The 6,000-nt window shown below is 34.4% G+C and overlaps 1 non-coding gene across 1 annotated transcript; it reads left to right on the top strand.

Moving 5' to 3' along the window:
* Positions 1-3,898: 3,898 nt before the first annotated feature.
* TRNAM-CAU (transfer RNA methionine (anticodon CAU)) lies at positions 3,899-3,970 on the top strand. The gene has a single exon. It is a non-coding gene; the product is annotated as a tRNA-Met (tRNA).
* Positions 3,971-6,000: the final 2,030 nt, after the last annotated feature.

The following is a 6,000-nucleotide window of genomic DNA, read 5'->3' as shown; positions in this document are numbered from 1 at the left end:
CATTGAATTATGTGGAGATATCCTAGTAATTCCAAAAAAGCAGAGTGGCGCAGCGGAAGCGTGCTGGGCCCATAACCCAGAGGTCCGAGGATCGAAACCTCGCTCTGCTAACATATCTTTTCCTCTTTACCGATCGTTTGATATATTCAATTGAAAATGAATAACATTATATTTCTTTTGACTTATTAAAAAATAAGTTAGGCAAAAACGACTAAGTTATATTCAGCCATGAATGAGAAATCTAATCTGCTAAATGTACTTTTTTTTGTAACTATTTATTTATTTTCATCTCATTCCTTCTCATTTACATTAAATTGTGTGGAGATATCCTAGTAATTCCAATGAAGCAGAGTGGCGCAGCGGAAACGTGCTGGGCCCATAACCCAGCGGTCCGAGGATCGAAACCTCGCTCTGCTAATATATTTTCTTTGTTTTGTTTTTATCATCGACGTATAACATTTTTCATCAAAATTCCGGTTGTTAAAGAAGCAAAACGCATAGGACATGAACTCGGCAAATACATGAAAAGTCCTTTGAAACTTCGCTCTGCTCACTTTGTTCATGAAATTAGTTGTTATTTTAATTGTATTCCCCTCTTATAGATAATATGGTTTAAATTAAATTGGGGGGGGGGACAAAAAAATTGGTAAAGCAGAGTAAACCCAGACGTCAGAGTACCAAAACCTTTGCTAATACATTTTTTTCTCGTTTTTAATATATTCAACTAAACTGGAAGGATGTCTATTTCTTGTGCATGATTTTCTAGTACAAGTTATTGTTCAATATAAAGGCAAAATGGCTTTAGGGTGCTTGGGCCCATGAATACAAAATAGTTTTGCTAAATTATTATTTTTTGATTGTTTCTTGTCATTCCATTCATTCTTAGAGTTCCTTCTCATTATTGATACTGTAATCGCAATGTGTCTTCATAATAATTTTCGATTAAAATGGAAGTAAAGTCTATTTTTGCGTGATTTTCTAAGCACTGTTCATCATGCATATATATAGAAGCAAATTAGCGATGCTTTGGTCCATGTATGGGGAGTATTTTTTCAAAGTCGCTCTGCTAAATTTGTATTTTTTTCAATTGTTCCTTGTTGCCCTTTCATTCACTCCTTTACATCGTTTTCATAATTGTTAAAATGGAATCATTATGGAAAGAGAGTAGTATTTATCGGGAAGCAGAGTGGCGCAGCGGAAGCGTGCTGTGCCCATAACCCAGAGGTCCGAGGATCGAAACCTCGCTCTGCTAACATATTTTGTTTTCTTAACCGATCGTTTGATATATTTAATTGAAAAGAAATAGTCATATTTCTTTTGACTTATTAGAAAAAAGTTACGCAAAAAAATATTGAGCCATGAATGAGAAATCTAATCTGCTAAATGTACTTTTTTGTAACTATTTATTTTCATCTCATTCCTTCTCAATTACATTGATTTGTGTGGAGATATCCCAGTAATTCCAATGAAGCAGAGTGGCGCAGCGGAAGCGTGCTGGGCCCATAACCCAGAGGTCCGAGGATCGAAACCTCGCTATGCTAATATATTTTCTTTCCTTTGGGTTTATCGAATCGACGTTTAACACTTTTCATCAAAATTCCGGTTGTTAAAGAAGCAAAGTTACGCATAGGACATGTATACTTGGCCAATTAATGAAAAGTCCTTTGAAACTTCGCTCTGCTCACTTTGTTTATAAAATTACTTGTTATTTTAATTTTATTCCCCTCATATAGATAATATGGTTTATATCAAATTGGGAGGACAAAAAAAAATTGGTAAAGCAGAGTAAACCCAGACGTCAGAGTTTCAAAACCTTTGCTAATACATTTTTTATCGTTATAATATTTTCAACTAAACTGGAAGGATGTATATTTCTTGTGCATGATTTTCTAGTACAAGTTATTGTTCAATATAAAGGCAAAATGGCTTTAGGGTGCTTGGGCCCATGAATAAAAAATAGTTTTGCATTATTATTATTTTTAATTGTTTCTTGTCATTCCATTCATTCTTAGAGTTCCTTCTCATTATTAATACTGTAATAGCAATGTGTCTTCATAATAATTTTCAATTAAAATGGAAGTAAAGTCTATCTTTGCATGATTTTCTAAGCACTGTTCATCATGCATATATAGAAGCAAACTAGCGATGCATTGGTCCATGTACGAGGAGTATTTTGCAAAGTCGCTCTGCTAAATTTGTTTATTAATTGTTCCTTGTTGCCCTTTCATTAGCTCCTTTACGTTGTTTTCATGATTGCTAAAATTTAATCATTATGAAAAGATACTCCAGTTACCGCGAAGCAGAGTGGCGCAGCGGAAGCGTGCTGGGCCCATAACCCAGAGGTCCGAGGATCGAAACCTCGCTCTGCTATTCTGATTGTTGTTTTTTTTTTCGTTTAATATTTTTGATTTAAATGATAGAAAATGTATTTGTTTTGCATAATTTTCGAATACAAAATAATCTTCATTATAAAACCAAAATGGCTCTGCATTGGCCCATGAATGAGAAGTCTTTTAAATATTCGCTCTGCTAAATTTGTTTTTATTTGTTTCTCAGGGTAATTTTATTCGTTCTTAGAGATTATTCTCATGATCATTAAAATTGGTTCATGAAAAGATACTCGGGTACTTACCATGAAGCAGAGTGGCGCAGCGGAAGCGTGCTGGGCCCATAACCCAGAGGTCCGAGGATCGAAACCTCGCTCTGCTAATACCATTTTTGGTTTCGTTCATATTTACGATTAAAAAAGGAAGAAAAGTCTTTTTATTTGCATGATTTTGTTAGCAGTGTTCATTATATACATAGAAGAAAAATATTGCTGCGCTTGGCTATAAAAAGTCTTGAAGTATCGCTCTGCTAAATTTGTTTTGAAGTTGTTTCTTGATGTCATTCATTTGTACAGATTATCCTCATAATTGGAATCATGATGAAAGAACCTGGCATTTATCGTGAAGCAGAGTGGCGCAGCGGAAGCGTGCTGGGCCCATAACCCAGAGGTCCGAGGATCGAAACCTCGCTCTGCTAACGTTTTTTCCTCTGTACCGATATTTAATTGAAAATGAATAGTATTATATTTCTTTTGACTTATAGAAATAGAAAAAAGTTACGCAAAAATGACTAAGTTATATTCAGCCATGAATGAGAAATCTAATCAGCTAAATGTATGTTTTCGTAACTATTTATTTTTATTTCGTTCCTTCGTATATAATTATCACCGCCGGGAATTATCATTTCCATTGAATTATGTGGAGATATCCCAGTAATTCCAAAAAAGCAGAGTGGCGCAGCGGAAGCGTGCTGGGCCCATAACCCAGAGGTCCGAGGATCGAAACCTCGCTCTGCTAATACCATGTTTTATTTCGTTCATATTTTCGATTAAAAAAGGAAGAAAAGTTTATTTATTTGCATGATTTTTTAAGCACTGTTCATTATATACACAGAAGCAAAATATCGCTGCGCTGGGCTACATAAAGGCTTAAAGTATCGCTCTGCTTAATTTGTTTTGAAGTTGTAATTTGTTGTCATTCATTTGTACAGATTATTCTAATAATTAAAATCATGATGAAAAGTACATAGCATTTATCGTGAAGCAGAGTGGCGCAGCGGAAGCGTGCTGGGCCCATAACCCAGAGGTCCGAGGATCGAAACCTCGCTCTGCTAACATATTTTTTCCTCTTTACCGATCGTTTGATATATTCAACTGAAAATGAATAACATTTTATTTCTTTTGACTTAATAGAAAATAAGTTAGGCAAAAACGACTAAGTTATATTCAGCCATGAATGAGAAATCTAATCTGCTAAATGTATGTTCGTAACTATTTATTTTCATTTAATTCCTTCGTATATAATTATCATTTCCATTGAATTATGTGGAGATATCCTAGTAATTCCAAAAAAGCAGAGTGGCGCAGCGGAAGCGTGCTGGGCCCATAACCCAGAGGTCCGAGGATCGAAACCTCGCTCTGCTAACATATCTTTTCCTCTTTACCGATCGTTTGATATATTCAATTGAAAATGAATAACATTATATTTCTTTTGACTTATTAAAAAATAAGTTAGGCAAAAACGACTAAGTTATATTCAGCCATGAATGAGAAATCTAATCTGCTAAATGTACTTTTTTTTGTAACTATTTATTTATTTTCATCTCATTCCTTCTCATTTACATTAAATTGTGTGGAGATATCCTAGTAATTCCAATGAAGCAGAGTGGCGCAGCGGAAACGTGCTGGGCCCATAACCCAGCGGTCCGAGGATCGAAACCTCGCTCTGCTAATATATTTTCTTTGTTTTGTTTTTATCATCGACGTATAACATTTTTCATCAAAATTCCGGTTGTTAAAGAAGCAAAACGCATAGGACATGAACTCGGCAAATACATGAAAAGTCCTTTGAAACTTCGCTCTGCTCACTTTGTTCATGAAATTAGTTGTTATTTTAATTGTATTCCCCTCTTATAGATAATATGGTTTAAATTAAATTGGGGGGGGGGGACAAAAAAATTGGTAAAGCAGAGTAAACCCAGACGTCAGAGTACCAAAACCTTTGCTAATACATTTTTTTCTCGTTTTTAATATATTCAACTAAACTGGAAGGATGTCTATTTCTTGTGCATGATTTTCTAGTACAAGTTATTGTTCAATATAAAGGCAAAATGGCTTTAGGGTGCTTGGGCCCATGAATACAAAATAGTTTTGCTAAATTATTATTTTTTGATTGTTTCTTGTCATTCCATTCATTCTTAGAGTTCCTTCTCATTATTGATACTGTAATCGCAATGTGTCTTCATAATAATTTTCGATTAAAATGGAAGTAAAGTCTATTTTTGCGTGATTTTCTAAGCACTGTTCATCATGCATATATATAGAAGCAAATTAGCGATGCTTTGGTCCATGTATGGGGAGTATTTTTTCAAAGTCGCTCTGCTAAATTTGTATTTTTTTCAATTGTTCCTTGTTGCCCTTTCATTCACTCCTTTACATCGTTTTCATAATTGTTAAAATGGAATCATTATGGAAAGAGAGTAGTATTTATCGGGAAGCAGAGTGGCGCAGCGGAAGCGTGCTGTGCCCATAACCCAGAGGTCCGAGGATCGAAACCTCGCTCTGCTAACATATTTTGTTTTCTTAACCGATCGTTTGATATATTTAATTGAAAAGAAATAGTCATATTTCTTTTGACTTATTAGAAAAAAGTTACGCAAAAAAATATTGAGCCATGAATGAGAAATCTAATCTGCTAAATGTACTTTTTTGTAACTATTTATTTTCATCTCATTCCTTCTCAATTACATTGATTTGTGTGGAGATATCCCAGTAATTCCAATGAAGCAGAGTGGCGCAGCGGAAGCGTGCTGGGCCCATAACCCAGAGGTCCGAGGATCGAAACCTCGCTATGCTAATATATTTTCTTTCCTTTGGGTTTATCGAATCGACGTTTAACATTTTTCATCAAAATTCCGGTTGTTAAAGAAGCAAAGTTACGCATAGGACATGTATACTTGGCCAATTAATGAAAAGTCCTTTGAAACTTCGCTCTGCTCACTTTGTTTATAAAATTACTTGTTATTTTAATTTTATTCCCCTCATATAGATAATATGGTTTATATCAAATTGGGAGGACAAAAAAAAATTGGTAAAGCAGAGTAAACCCAGACGTCAGAGTTTCAAAACCTTTGCTAATACATTTTTTATCGTTATAATATTTTCAACTAAACTGGAAGGATGTATATTTCTTGTGCATGATTTTCTAGTACAAGTTATTGTTCAATATAAAGGCAAAATGGCTTTAGGGTGCTTGGGCCCATGAATAAAAAATAGTTTTGCATTATTATTATTTTTAATTGTTTCTTGTCATTCCATTCATTCTTAGAGTTCCTTCTCATTATTAATACTGTAATAGCAATGTGTCTTCATAATAATTTTCAATTAAAATGGAAGTAAAGTCTATCTTTGCATGATTTTCTAAGCACTGATCAATATGCGTATATAGAAGCAAA

The sequence above is a fragment of the Lytechinus pictus genome, chromosome 2 (genome assembly GCF_037042905.1).
Source record: "Lytechinus pictus isolate F3 Inbred chromosome 2, Lp3.0, whole genome shotgun sequence".
NCBI classification, from domain to species: Eukaryota; Metazoa; Echinodermata; class Echinoidea; order Temnopleuroida; family Toxopneustidae; genus Lytechinus; species Lytechinus pictus.
This window is presented reverse-complemented; position numbering and strand designations above follow the sequence as displayed.